This window comes from Balaenoptera physalus (assembly GCF_965194825.1).
Source record: "Balaenoptera physalus genome assembly, chromosome: 5".
Taxonomy (NCBI): Eukaryota; Metazoa; Chordata; class Mammalia; order Artiodactyla; family Balaenopteridae; genus Balaenoptera; species Balaenoptera physalus.
The window spans coordinates 52,016,978-52,032,236 of NC_138884.1; the positions used below are offsets into that span (position 1 = coordinate 52,016,978).

The window sequence follows — 15,259 nt, forward strand, 5'->3', positions numbered from 1 at the left end:
CAGTGCCCCAGGAATCTGCATGCCCCTCTGCACCCGTGTCCATCTGGGAGTCACCCTGACCTCAGTGGGGAGCTTGCAGAATTCTCTATCACTCCTCTGGGTTTTTATGCGGTGAGACGGGGCTGGGGAAGGTTGCTCTGGGCACAGGGAAGTGTTAAATGCCTTGTGGGAGAATGGATTTAAAAAGAAAAAGATGGACAGTGAGTGACTTAGAATGTGTTCTTTACCAAGGTTTTCCATGGTGACACACTTTCCTCAGACTGATGAATGGTTTTCTTGGCTGGTCATTGTCTTCATCGTTCAGGTGACGCAGAACGTCAGTGATGACGTCACGGTCAGATTTCTGTTCTCTTGCCTCAAATTTTACTTAAAAGGGCATTTAAAAGTCCACTTAAAAAAAAAGTCCACTTAATCTCACCCAGCAGGTACTCTTTTTTTAAAAAAAATTTATTTATTCATTTTTGGCTGCGTTGGGATTTCGCTGCTGCACGCGGGCTTTCTCTAGTTGCGGCGAGCCAGGGCTACTCTTCATTGCGGTGCGTGGGCTTCTCACTTCGGTGGCTTCTCTTGTTGCGGAGCACGGGCTCTAGGCGCGCGAGCCTCAGTAGTTGTGGCGCACGGGCTTGGTTGCTCTGCGGCATGTGGGATCCTCCTGGACCAGGGCTCGAACCCGTGTCTCCTGCATTGGCAGGCGGCTTCCCAACCATTGCGCTACCAGGGAAGCCCTGCCCTTAAAATGGAAAAAAAAAAAAAATCAAATACCAGTGGACTTGGGAATGAAGAGTTACAAGAATAGAGTTTAGAACTCAGGTTTAAATTTGTTTTCTTCCTGTATCACTGTTGTGTGCATACCATCATGCCCTCGCAATTTGGCTGTATGGGTTTTAGCTCGGTTCCCTAAAGAGACAATGGCTGTAAATGCAACCTGTGACCTGAATGAGCAAGGCCATCTCCCAAAGCATCCTCCACCTCATCGTCAAAAAACATTTATCAAGCAGGCAATTAATTTGCTATGGTCTTGAGCCAGGCACTGTGTAAAAAAACAGAGACCTTGTCTCTACCCTCCTACCTTTTATAACTCAGAGGAACAGCTGTGATTTTCCCCAAGTAGTGTATCCAACTTAATGTTCTCTTGGCATGAGTAGAAGTGGAAAATACTCTTACTTCTTTAAAAGTTCTATGCATGAAATTAGAAATGAATTTCTAAAATGTAACTTTCCTGGAGTAGTTTGTCGGTTCCCTCCTCTAATAAATACATTCATAAGAAGCTTTTGCAGATGGTTACAATGAAGATCGTCTCTATTCTCAGCCTGTGAGTCACTGGAGTGTCCCTGAAAGCATTTGTTTTGCCCTAGAGTCTCTATAAGCAAAAGAAGGTATTTATTAGCAAGTGTGAATAATGCCCACATATCTCCCCCTCCCATCTCCCACCTCCAAATCCATTGTGTTTGGCTCCCTAGCTCCTGACAAGTGGGTGAGTCATTAACATTTTTGAGCTCTGCTTGAATTACTCCAGGGTCTTGACTCCATCTGGAGCTACCCTCTGAGCATAGACTGGGTATGAACCTAAACTTGGCAGAGCTCCCAGGAGGGTTGGAATAAACCATAGTTATTAGAGCTAATATTCCTTCCTGCACAGAGCTGGTAGTCAGTCAGTGTTCGCCCAGTGGTTAAAATCATTGGATAACTGTGCCTTCCCTGGTGCTCCTGGAATTCCCAACAATCCAAGAGCTAAAGGGCCAATACCTGGCTCAGCTGCAGGGCTTAAATCTAAAAATAAATCTGTTCTGATTGGTTTTGATTGGTTGGTGCCCTTGTGGGTTGTCAGTTTTTTTTTAATTGAAGTATAGTTGATTTACAATATTGTGTTACTTTCACATATACAGCAAAGTAATTTGGAGATATATATATATATATATATATATATATATATATTCCTTTTTTGATTCTTTTCCATTATAGGTTATTATAAGATATGGAATATAGTTCCCTATGGTGTACTCAAATATTTTTAATATCATCTCTGCATATGCATTTTCTTGTTATCATATGATTCATATAATCTTCAGCTTCTATCCTTTTCTATTTTAACTGAATGAGAACTTTGAAAAAATCAGTCAGTCATTCTGGCTTAAATTTATATCCTAAATCATGTAAGGAAAGGTATTAGGGCCCAATCTAAGTTCTGGGGTTGAAAGTAAATCACCTGTCCTAATAAAAACTTCTTTTGTGATAGAGGCAATGTGTGTCTAAAAGGTGATGTTTATTTTCTAGTTTATAATTGCCTTTATGTAAGATTCCGCCCGAAAGATTTGATATTAATCATCAGAAAAAAATAACATTGGAAAAGTCAGATTGTGAAGGTGTATCGCTAAGTGTTGGGAGTTGGGAGGACAGAACGTGGAGGACCTTACCGCTAATCCAGGCGGTACTCCTAGCTCACAGGTCATTGCCCGTGATGTTGTGGACGGTGTCTAGGCTCCCAGCAGCCCAGGGTCGGTGCCACTCAAACCATACCTGAGGCTTGGTACAGGGAATCGTTTTAATGATAGAAAATTTCAAACATACATAAAAGTAAAGAGAATGGAGTCTCTATCCCCACACCCACCCCTCACCTGGGGATTTTTTTTTTTGGTAACTTTTTACTTTGATATATAATTTCAGATACATAGAACAGTTGTAAGAACAGTACAGGGAACTCCCATTTACTCTACGCAGACTGAACAATTTCCATCTTATCCCATTGGCTTTATCATATTCTCTATGTGTATATGTATACATATGTGTGACTACTATTTTTTCTGAGCCATTTGAGAATAAGTCAGAGATATTGTGTCCTTTTATCTCTAAATACTTCAGTATGTATTTCCTAACAATAAGAATACAACCACAGTACAATGTTCAAAACCAGGAGTTTAACCTTGATATTATCTTTTTTTTTTTTGCGATGCCCAGCAGCATATGGGATCGTAATTCACCCACCAGGAATGGAACTGGCCCCCGCTGCTTTGGAAGCACAGAGTCTTAACCACTGGACCACCAGGGAAGTCCCAACTTTTTGATATTATCTAATCCACAGTGGATAGCCGAATGTCATCAGGTACCCTAGCAATGTCCTTTATAGCTTCCCCCCCCCCCTTTCGGATTAGATTGAAGCAAATTCAAGACAATTGCATCTGTATATACTTAAGTATCCAGTATTAGTTGGGGTAATTCTGGCTACATCGTCCTCATGGAAAACCTCGGGGGCCACCTTTCCCCTACCAACTGCCCCCAGCTCTTTGCAGGAAAACATTTGTGAGGGTCAGTTTTCAGAAGCGGGAAGGGGTAGAAACTGAGAAGCAGACATAGGTAATGAGCGAGGCAGTAGTTCTCAGGCTGGTCTGCGGACTGTGTATTGGGGGTCATCTGAGTTGCTCGTGCAACGTGCAGATCAGGGGGCTCTACCCAGACGGGAGCTCCACCCAGGCCCTACAGGATGAGAACCTCTGGGAGCGACCCGGACTCTGCATTTTAACAGGTGCCATGGGTAGCTCTTATACCCTGTGGGTTGGAGGTGCTCTGACCCGGAGGCAGGTGACCTGGGAGTGATGCTGTGTCCCTAGCAGTTTAATGTCACATCCCCACACACGTGCCCCGTCTCAGAACAGGTGCAAGGCTGTTACATTGCCTCCAATTCCACTAGCCCGAGATTCCTTAGGGTTGATAAGAGGCAGCATTTGGGGAATGGGAATAGCTGCAGGGGCTCCTCTCTCAGCACACAGCTTCTTACACAGGGCTGAGCCCGAGGGGGTGGGAGTTTCACTGGAGAGAGGAGAGTTAAAGCGGAAGGAGAACCTGTGATCGGACCGGACCCGGACCCGGAATGCTTTGTGGTGTGGAGTGAGCTTGTTTCCCCGGGGCGGGGTGGGGGTAGGTGCTTGGGTCATCCCTGGGGTGGAAGGCTGTTCAGAAGAGGTGAAAAAAACTCAGGAGAAAGCCTCAAACAAACAGCCCTAGGCAGAAACCTCCACCTGCTTGGAAGAGGGCCCTGAAACCTTTCTTAGGACTGCGGAGGGGACTCAGGTGCGGCAGCCAACTGCGTAGCCTCAGCGCCTCCCCTGCCCGATCTTCCCCTCCGGGAAGGCAGCCCCAGTACGAGTAGCGGTGGCATCATTATTATCGCTCCCAGGACCAGACAGCGAGTTGGTGCAGGAAATCCGCTGTATAGACGTGACCGCGTTCAGGAAACGTGTCCATTCAAAGAATGGAGGTCGGTGGAGCCCTTCTCTCGGGCCCCTTTCATCTCTGAGGGTCGGGGCTTTCCAGTCGTCTTCATTTGCTGAGGAGCAAATACTTCTTAGACCAGGCAGGCGGGGAGGCAGTGCAGCTCTGCCTGGGACAAGGCACACTTTAGGGGCGTCCTGGACCTAGGCTCCTCTGCTACCTGAGATACAAGGACCCTTGTAAATGATTCTGACCCACCAAGAGATGACAACCATTGGGGAGACGCTCTAGATGTTCACTGTGCATCCGATGGGCGGCAGTGGGCTTAATTCTAACCTGCATCCTGTCAATGTGGCCACGTGACAAAGGTGACCACGTGACACAGGTGACCACCCTCACCTAGGACAGTAATCCAAGTGGCTGTTTCAGTTCCTCCTGCTGTTGAATTTTCCTCTCCGTTCTCTTGAAAAGGCGCTGCGCTCTCCAAGTCCCTCTCCATTTTAGCACGAGTGGTTCTCAAGCTGTAGCTCCTGCCAGTTTAGATCTCGGGGCTCATTCAGCCTTGCTCAGGGGAGCCGGGCTGGGTTTCTCTCATTCAGAGATAAGTGTGAAGAGGCAGCCGAGAGCCTTCCAAACCCAGGCAGGCGTGGAGTCTTCACAGAGAAAGAGAGATGCAAAGTCCTGAAAGCAGAGCTCGCATTGGTGCTGTGCCCAGACTGCACGACGTGTGGGAGCAGCTCCCGGAGAAGCAAACAGACAGGTGGGCCTCCTTGGCCCCCTGGGGCTGCCAGGTCCTTCTTCAGTCTAAAGGCTGGAGGCAAGAGTCTGGACTCAGATATAGCTTTGCTGATTAGCAAAAGTTCTAATCTCCCAAGTCTCTCCCTGGTCAGGGCCATTCCTAGTGGACATGAATTGGGTTTATGAAAAAAGTATTTGAAAGTGCCAAGGAGGTTCCCGCACCGTCGTGATGATGCTGAGTAGGCAGATTGATGTTCTGATGTGCACCCGGGTTCAGGAGCAAGGGAGGGAGCACTTCTGGGGTGCGCTTTTCCACCTGCTTGGAGGCAGGCAGGTGGAGAGATTTAGATGACTAAGTAACTTGTGTTTTGCACACATTTATGGACATGTGCCCAGCATGGGCCTGGGAATACACAGGTGAGCAAGCTGTCATTCCTGACCACAAAATGCTCACGATCTAGAAGAGGAGACAGACCTAGGAGAATTGTAACTCAGTGTGATGAATACGAGGACTGAAGTGGGCCTGAGGTGCAGGGATGGCTAGAGGCGGTGGGCACTGTAACTGTTTTAATCCACACAACAATAATCCTACAGGGCCTTAATGTCTTCACGGCTGTTCTGAACAACAGCAAAACTTTGCAAACAAAATTATTTCATAACTAAGTAGAGGGTAAGCTTAACCCAATGAATGCATTTGGTGGCAAAATCTGACCTAAACTGTTTATCCTTTTTAGTCTGAATGTTCGTATTGATGTGTTGTGTGACAGACCCACCATGGGTATTACTATAATGCATAGGCACTCTATTACCTTTATCAAATCTGAACAATTCTGAACCTTGAAGCACATCTGACCCTTGGGTTTTGATGAGGGACTGTGGACTTGTCCTGGTATCGTCTGCATTTTGCATCTGAGGAGGCAGAATGCAGGACGGACTCATTTGCCCAAGATCCAGAGCTGGTAAGGGGCAGTCAGGCCTTGCGAGAATGTCCTTCTGATGCCTGAGCCCTGCTGGACACCCTCAGGTGACACTGCCTTGAGAGGCACCGACTTACACAGCAGTGGTTTGGGCACCGGGCTCATGGGTGTCTCTGGAGTGGGGATGGATCGGATAGCATTGCCCAGGGATGTACCCAGGTGGCCGTGACGGGGATGTGGGTGTCAGTCTCCCCCTTGGCCCGGGCTCATCCACCTCACTCTGGTGGTAGTCAGATCCTATTTAACAGGGAATGGGGATTTTGTGCCTCTCTGCCCACAAGATATGCTGTTGCCATGTCAAAATCTGTCCGCCACCACACCCCGCCCAGGTTATCTCTCACTGCTTCTTGTCTCCATTCTTCGAACATTTTGTTCCCATCACTGGGTTCTGGTCTGTTACCCCTAAGGTCTCTTCAACCAGTGGGAAAGAGGTACTTGTTAATAATTCTGGTGTTTTTTAGGTTGGCCCCACGATCAGCTTTGTGTACAGGCAGGAAGTAGGCAACAGGGAGAAGTGATTTTAGGGACACAGGCCTTAAACAGCCTTCAAATTACCTTCCTTAGCTGTCCTAGCAATTGGAGCAGGGGTTCTGGGCTGAGGCTGGATGCCTCAGGGGTTTCATGAGCCCCCGAAATAGGTTTTGGGTGTGTTGGCGTTTTTCTTCCATTGGATTCTCAGCAGAGCCTGTGACTTTAAAAAGGTTAAGTGCTGCTGGGTTGGAGTGAGGCTCATTAAGCATGTCAGCATTTCCCAAAAGGATAAACAGTAAATGAGTGTTCATTTATATACTCTCTTTCATTATCCTGTCGTGTATCTATAGTCAATATGATCACTTTCATGCTTTAGTTAATAGCTAGGATAATTAACCCTTGGTAGGCTGAAAGGAAAACTTGGGAGCTTCTGGATTCAATAGGCTTTTATGGGGTAGGTCTACCTGGAGTCCCCCAAATGAGGGATCCCCTTGGATTGTGGCACAACCCAAGGACAAAAAACAAAGGGTGTTTTTCATCACTTTGCTTACTTCATAATTTTGCCAGGTCTTCTCATCACGAGGGAAGCAGTGGTGGTTCCTCCAAGGGCCTTTCCCTGCCTCCGCTTAGCTCTGCTTGTTAAACACACCCCGGTGATAAGAATCTAAGGAGGTAGTGCATGATTTTCCTCTTGCTGCTGTAACAAATTATCACAAAGTTAGTGACTTACAGCAAAACAAATTTATAAACTTACAGTTCCATAGGTTAGAAGTCCGACACAGTTCTCACTGGGTTAAAATCAAGGTGTCAACAGGGCGACATTCCTTTCTGGAGGCTCTAGGGGAGACTCTTTTCCCTTGCCTTTTCCAGCTTCTGGAGGCTGCCTGCATTTCTTGGCTCATGGCCCCTTGTTCTGTCTTCAAAGCCAGGCGCTATCTTCGACCTAGAGGTCAAGTCCTTCTCACATAGCATCACTCTGACCTCCTCTTCTGATTCTCTTCCACTTTTAAGGACCCTTGTGGTTACATTGGTCCCACTTGGACAATTCGGGATAATCTCATCTTTGAAGTCAGCTGATTAGCAACCTTAATTCCATCTGTAACCTTACTTCCCCTTTGCCATGTAATGTAACATATTCACAGGTACCAGGGACTAGGACGTGGACATCTTTGGGACATCATGCCTACCACACCCAGACACCAAAGAAAACTAATCTGCATTAATTCCTTTGGTTATTATAAGTACCACCTGGACAGAAACACTCAGTTATGTATAACCTTCCTTCGAGGAGAGCTTGTCCTTGTGAGAGGCATATCAAAGGGTCACGACATTGCAAGTTCTCTGACCTCATCCTCCCCTTCCTGGGACTGGGGGGAATGTCTGGCCATCCCACAGGTTGTGACCAACTTTCCAGGAATAGCCCTGGAGCATGTAGCCCTCTTAGGGACCTTCTAAAGGATGTGTTGATGCTAACGTTTGACTGCCCACCTCTGGCTAGTCCCAGGGGTGACGTATGTTAGCAAAAATTGGCTGGAGGCAGCTTAGGGTCTTGAAACCATCAGATAAACATTTTATTAGGGATGTGTGTGAGGAGAGATTCCTGGCCTGTCTGGAATATAATTTATGATTGTGTGTGCAGTGTGTGAGCAGGGATGAGAGGACAGAGATGGGAAAACAGAAACCCAACAGTAACATTAGCCACAGAAACAGGTGCAAATCTATGCGGGAAAATGCAGAGGGGAAAAAAGCCCCTGGTCATTTGACTTGTGTCACATGAAAATGGCAGCAAGACCTTGGAGGGTAGGATGTTCAGGGGGAAAAGGAGTCTCAAGCCAGTAGCAGCATCTTTCCAGGCAGAGGGGCTTTGTCTTGGTGAGGAGATATTGGCTAATTGCATGGATCTGGGGCTTTTGTTGGTTTTGTTTTGGTTCCAAACGGTGGTCGGAAAAGCATCTCTTACAGTGACTGTGTGCAGCCCTGGCCCTGCACAAAGTCCTGAGACTGGGGACAGGGAAGGCAGGGAGAAGGTGACCAAGCAACTTTCCCAGAAGCAGGACCAGCTACATAATTTACAGGGCTGGGTGTAAAATGAAAATACAGGGCCCTTGTTCAATAATTATCAAGAATTTCAAGATGGTGGTGGCAGAGTATTTAGCCAAGCATGGGGCCCTCCTACGGCCTTGCGTTCTCACACTGGTCACACACCATGAAGCATGAAGTGGCCACTGCCCAGGGCAACGTTCCCTGTGTGTGTCCTTGGCTCTCTCTGATATCACGAGTGATGTTTGAGGCCTCTTTCCCAGGGAGTTAGCAGGACCATGGGCCTTGGCCCTGAGGACTTGCTTTCATATCATAGAACTTGTCTTGATTGCACTGGATATTTGATGCTGCTTGACAGGTACTTTGCTCCATCTGGGGGGAGCCCACATTCCAGGGGCAGGAAGCAAGAGGGGCGAGGAAGAGAAACTTGGGACTCTTAGAGCCTTCCCTTCCGGCGGTGTGACCTCAAACAAGCAACTTAGATCCTCCCCATCCCTATGGAGTGTGAGAAAATATTTGCAAATCACGTGTCTAAAAAGAAGTTAATATCCAAAGTATACAAGGAGCTCATACAACTCAGTAGCAAAAACACCATATAACACAATTTAAAAGTTGGCAAAGGACCTAAAAAGACATTTTTCCAAAGATAACAAACATTTGGGGAACAGGTATATGAAAAGGTGATTCACATCACCAGTCATCAGGGAAATGCAAATCAAAACCACAATGAGATATCACCTCACACCTGTTAGTATGTGTATTATGAAAAAGACAAGAGATAAATGCCGGTGAGGATGTGGAGAAAAGGGAATCTGTGTGCACTGTTTTGGGGAATGTAAATTGGTACAACCAGTACTGAAAACAGTATGGAGATTCCTCAAGAAAATAAAATTAGAATACCATGTGATCCAGCAACTCCACTTCTGGTCATATAGCAAAAAGAAACAATATTTTTTTAGGAGTTCCCCGGCTGTCCAGTGGTTAAGACTTCGTGCTCTCACTGCTGAGGGGAGGGCCTGGGTTCAATCCGAGGTTGGGGAACTAAGATCCCACAAGCCACGTGGTACGGGAAAAAAACAAAAACAAAAACAAAAACAAACTTTGAAATGTTATTCACAGTAATGGTATGGAAAGAACCTGCCTGTCTCTCACAGATGAATGGATAAACAAAATCTGATACATACACACACACACACACACACACACACACACACACACAAATATACATACATAACATACACAATGGGATATTATTCAGCCTTAAAGTAAATCCTTACACTTGCAAGAACATGAATGAGCCTGGAGAACATTATGCTAAGTGAAATAAGCCTGATGGAGAAAAGACAAATGCTGCACGGTATCACTTATGTGTGGAATCTAAAAAAAAAGTTGGAATCATAGAAACACAGAGCAGAAATTGTTGCCTGCAGTTGGGCATGGGGGGAAATGGGAACACGCTGGTAAATGGATACAAATTTTCAGTTATAACATGAGGGATAAAATGAAGGAATAAGGTCTGAGGAACTAATGTATAACATGGGGACTAACTGATGATCCTGTATTCTGTAACTGAAAATTTCTGAGAGAGTAGAATTTGTGTCCTCACACACAAAAAGTAAATATATGACAGGTGATGGGTATGTGAATTAACTTGATTGTGAGAATCCTTTCACAATATATACGTATATCAAATAATCACATTTTACGTTTTAGATATATTACAGTTTTGTCAGTTATGCCTCAAAATAGCTGTAAAAAGAGGAAAACGATCAACAAAATTGACAAAACTAGTTAGATTGACTATTAAAAAAAGAGATAAGAACAAAATATGTAAAATCAGAAATGAAGAAAGGGACATTACTACCAATTTTGTAGAGATAAAAAGGCTTACAATAGAGTACTATTGACAGTTGTAGACCAACAAATTTGATAACTTAGATGAAATGAACACATTCCTAGAAACACACATCGTACCAAGAAATACAAAATCTGAACAGATCTAGAAGTTAAGATATGGAATCAGTTATCAAAAATCTCCCAACAACTGAACGCCCAGCACCAGGTATCTTCATGGTGAATTCTACCAACAACTTAAAGAAGAATTAACACCAATCCTTCTCAAGTTCTTCCAAACAATTTAAGAGGAGAGAATGTATCTTCACTCATTCTATGAGGTTAACATTACATCAATTACAAACCTAAAGACACTACAAGAAAAGTACACTACAGACCAATATCCCTTATGAATACTGATGCAAAAACCCTTTAAAATAATAAGAGACAGAACAGCCCATTATAAGGATTATACATCATGACCAAATGGGATTTATTCTTGCAAGGCAAGGTTGGTTCAACATATGAAAATCAATCAATGTAGTATAGCACATAAACAGATTGAAGGGACTAAACTCCATGTGATCATCTTAATTGATGCAGAAAAAACATTTGACAAAATTCAATGCCATATTATGATTAAAAAAAAAAAAAAACATCTCAACAAACCAGGAATACAAGTTGATGACTTCAACATAACAAAGGTCACAGATAGAAAACCAACAGCTATTATATTCAGTGGTGAAATCTTTCTCCCTAAGATCAGGAACAAAGGAAGGATGCCTGTTGTCACCACTTCTATTCAGCAAAGTACTGGAATTCCTCGCCAAATAAATAAGGCAAGATAAAAAATAAAACGCATCTAAATCGGAAAGGAAGAAATAAAATTATATTTGTTCAGAGACAACACACAAGCACCAAAAAAAATCTGTTAAAATTAATAAATGAATTTAGAAAATTTGCCAGATACAAAATCAACACTCAAAAATCAGTTGTTTCTCTATACACTAAGAATGAAAAGTTTGAAAAGGAAAGTTAAAAAAAAATACCATTTAAAATATCATGAAATATAGTAAAAGACGAGGAATAACTTAACCAGCGGGACAAAAGACATGTACATTGAAAACTAGAAAACGTTGCTGAAGGAAATTAATGAAGACACCAACAAATGTAAAGGCATCTTATGTTCACAGATTGGAGGACTTAATGTTGTTAATATGTCAACACGACTTAAGGGGATGTACGGATTAAAAGCAATCTCTTTAAACATCACAGTGAGGTTTTTTCAGAAGTAGTAAAATTCATCCTAAAGTTCATATGGAATTTAAAAGGCCTGAATAGTCAAAATAATGTGGAAAAAGAACAAAATTTGAAGTTTCAAATTTCTTGATTTCGAAACCTACTACACAACCACAGTAATCAAAATAGTACTGGCATAAACACACATACAGGACGGAGAATAGGCCAGTGGAACAAAACAGAAACCCAGAAGTAAACCCGTATATACATCACCAAATGATTTTCAACAGGCGTGCCAAGACCACCCAATGGGGAAAGGATAGCGATTTCAACAAATGGTACTGGAAAAACAATATCCACATTCAAAAGAATGACGGTAGACCCTTACCTCACACCACATACAGAAATTAACTCAGTGAATGAATGACCTAAATGTGAGACCTAAAACTATAAAACTCTTAGAAGAAAGTTCTGGGAAGAAAACCATGACATGAAATTTGGCCAAGAGTTCTTGAATATGACACCAAAAGTGGAGGTAATAAAAGAAATAGATAAACTAGGTATTCAAAATTTAAAAATAACTTCTTTCATCAAAAAATAAAACGAACCTGCTGAATGGGAGAAAATATTTGCAAATCCTGTAGCTGATAAGGTTAATATCCAGTATGTATACACTTGTACACTGTTGGTGGGTATGGAAAATGGTGCACACAGAAAGGAAAACAGTATGGTGGTTCCTCAAAACATTAAAAATAGAATTACCATATGATCCCATAATTCGAGTTCCTATTAAATACTCAAAAAGAATTGAAATTATGAACTCAAAGAGTTATGTGTTCACCCATGTTCATAGCAGAAATATTCACTATAGGCAAAAGGTGAAAAAACTCAAGGGTCCATTGAGGGATGAAGGGATATACAAAATGTGACCTATACAAACAATAAATCAATAGTCAGTCTTAAAAAGGAAGGGAATTCTGACACATGCTACAACATGGATCAACCTTCAGGCATTACGCTAAGTAAAATAAGCCAGTCACAAGAGGACAAATACTGTATGATCCCACTTATATGAAGTACATAGAGTAATCAAATTCACAGAGACAGAAAGTACAATGGTGGTTTCCAGGGGTGAGGGGGCAAGGGAAATGGAGAGTTGTGGTTTCATGAGTACAGACTATTATAGTTTTGCAAGATGAAAAGTTCTGTGGATGGATGATGGTAATGATAGCACAGCAGTGTAAATATATTTCATGCCTCTGGCCTGCACTCTTAAATTGTTAAGATGATAAATTTTATGTTATGTATATTTTACCAGAATTTTTTTAAATAGAGGAAAATTAAGACATTCATATAAAGAAACACTGACGAAGTTCATTACTAGTAGATCTGCTCAATAAGAACTGTTAAAGGAATCCTTCAGGCTGAAATGAAACGTAACTTGAAACCATATGAAGAATTAAAGAACAATGGTAAAGGTAACTACACTAAGTTTAAAAGGCCAACACATTTGCAGTTAGGGTTTGTAACACCTCTTTTCAAAATGTGATTTAAAAGACAAATATATAAAATAGTTATTATAAGGCTATTAATGGGCACACAATACATAAGGATGTCATTTGTGACAAGTGCAGTGTAAACGAGGATGTGGGATGTAAATAAGCAGAATTTTTGTTATTATTAAATAAAAATGTTATTACTTCAAATTTGTTTTTTCATAAAATTAAGATGTTTACTTTAACCCCTAGGATAAGCACTAAGAAAACTACCTCACAAGTATACAGAAAAGAAATAAGAAGAGAATCAAAATGGTAAACTGGGAAAACCATCAACCACAAAAGAATGCAATAATGAAGGAACTGAAGAACAAAAAGGATATAAGATATCTAGAAAATAAATAGTGTAGCAGTAGAAGTAAGTTCAAAGGGCTCAATATAGGATCAACACAAAGAAGACTACACGCAATCACGTTATAATCAACTTGTTAAATGGGAAGTACAAAGAGAGAATATTGAAAGGAACAAGAGAAAAGTGACTTGGCACATATGAGGGAACGCCCAGAAAACAATTTGTGAATTTCTCAGCAGAAACCTTAACAGGCCAGGAGAGAGTTGGATGATATATTCAAAGTACTGGAAAAAAAAAACAAACCTGTGAGCAAAAATGACCATACCTAGCAAAATTATGCTTTAAAAATAAAGGAGAGATAAAGTCAACAAAATCAAAGTGAGTTCATCACTACTAGACCTGCCTTATAAGAAATGCTTAAGGGAGATCACTTTGAAATGAAAACATGTGAACAGAAATGCAAAAGCAAACAAAAGCATAAATTTCAATGGTAAACTCATACACACACACACAAATATAGCATAATAACACTGTAATGGTGCTGTATAAAGTACTTTAATCCTGAGATAAAAGTTAAAATTTGTTAACAATATAAAAAGAAGGAAACTGACTATAAGGACACAAAGTTTGGGTGGGAGTAAAAGAATAGATGTTTAGAACTACAAGATTTCTATGTAGCCTTCAGCTAACCACAAAGAAAAGGCCTACTATAAATAAACAAAAGATAAAGAGAAAAGGATCAAAGTAAATCACTACAAAAAAATAATCAAACAACAATGAAATAAAGCTACAGAGAAAGAGTGCAAAACAGGCATAAGACAATTAACAAAACAGCAATAGTAAGTCCTTACTGATCGATAATTAGTTTAATATAAATGGATTAATCTTCCCAATCAAAAGGCATAGAGTGGCTGAATGGATAAAAAAACAATATCCAACCTTATGCTGTCTACAAGAGACTCATTTTAGATTAAAAGACACATACAGGCTCAAAGTGAAGGGATGGAAAAAGATACTCCATGCAAATGGCAACCAAAACAAAGTGAGAGTTCCTATATGCATCACAGACAAAATAGACATTAAGTCAAAAATTGTCTGTATAGACAAAGGTTTCTATATGATAATAAAAGAGTCAACTCATCAGGAGGGTATAACAATTATATATGCATCCAGCATCAGAGCACAGAAAGCTCTAAAGGAAATATCGAAATTAAATGGAGAAATTGATTGCAGTACACGAATAGTAAGGGACTTCAATAACCCAGTTACAATAATGGATAGAACACCCAGACAGAAAATCAATCAACAAACATGACTTGAACAACACTATGGACCATATGGTCCTTACAGACATATACAAAACATTTCATCCAACAGCAGTACATACACGTTCATTTCAAGTACACACACACCATTCTCCAGAATAGATAATATGTTAGGTCATAATCAAGTCTTAACAAATTTAAAAAGTCTGAAATAATTTCAAGTATCTTTTCTGATCACAATGGTATGAAACTAGAAATCCCATAAGAGTAACAAAACAGGAATATCTGGACGTCCCTGGTGGCACAGTGCTTAAGAATCTGCCTGCCAATGCAGGGGACATGGGTTCAATCCCTGGTATGCAAAGATCTCACATGATGCAGAGCAACTAAGCCCATGCACCACAACTACTGAGCCTGCGCTCTAGGGCCCACGTGCCGCAACTACTGAACCCGAGTGCTGCAACTATTGAAGCCTGCGCGCCTTAAAGCCTGTTCTCCGCAACAAGAAAAGCCACTGCAATCAGAAGCCCGTGCACCACAACAAAGAGTAGCCCCTGCTCACTGCAACTAGAGAAAGCCTGCATGCAGTGATGAAGACCCAACACAGCAAAAAATTAAATTAAAAACAAAATTTTAATAAAG

At 41.9% G+C, this 15,259-nt stretch overlaps 1 protein-coding gene and 1 long non-coding RNA gene across 23 annotated transcripts in view; one reads left to right on the top strand and one right to left on the bottom strand.

Annotated features, from left to right (window-relative positions):
• The window catches only part of LOC309661506 (uncharacterized protein), a gene marked incomplete at its 5' end in the record, with an annotated part of 243,732 nt that overhangs the window by 9,413 nt on the left and 219,060 nt on the right, over positions 1-15,259 (top strand). The gene's annotated exons all lie outside the window — the stretch shown is intronic.
• Positions 1-15,259, bottom strand: part of LOC309661881 — a 48,719-nt gene that overhangs the window by 3,447 nt on the left and 30,013 nt on the right. For 6 of the 22 annotated variants that reach the window (XR_014264309.1, XR_014264310.1, XR_014264313.1 and 3 more), the window contains 3 exons: positions 9,333-9,473; positions 6,944-7,089; positions 206-730 (listed from right to left, as the gene is read on the bottom strand). This is a non-coding gene — a long non-coding RNA (uncharacterized lncRNA). Of the gene's footprint in view, positions 1-205; positions 731-2,414; positions 2,524-4,138; positions 4,322-4,605; positions 5,105-5,753; positions 5,854-6,943; positions 7,090-9,332; positions 9,474-15,259 lie in introns of those variants that run through there. The other 16 variants (XR_014264308.1, XR_014264312.1, XR_014264315.1 and 13 more) reach the window with 11 other exon arrangements.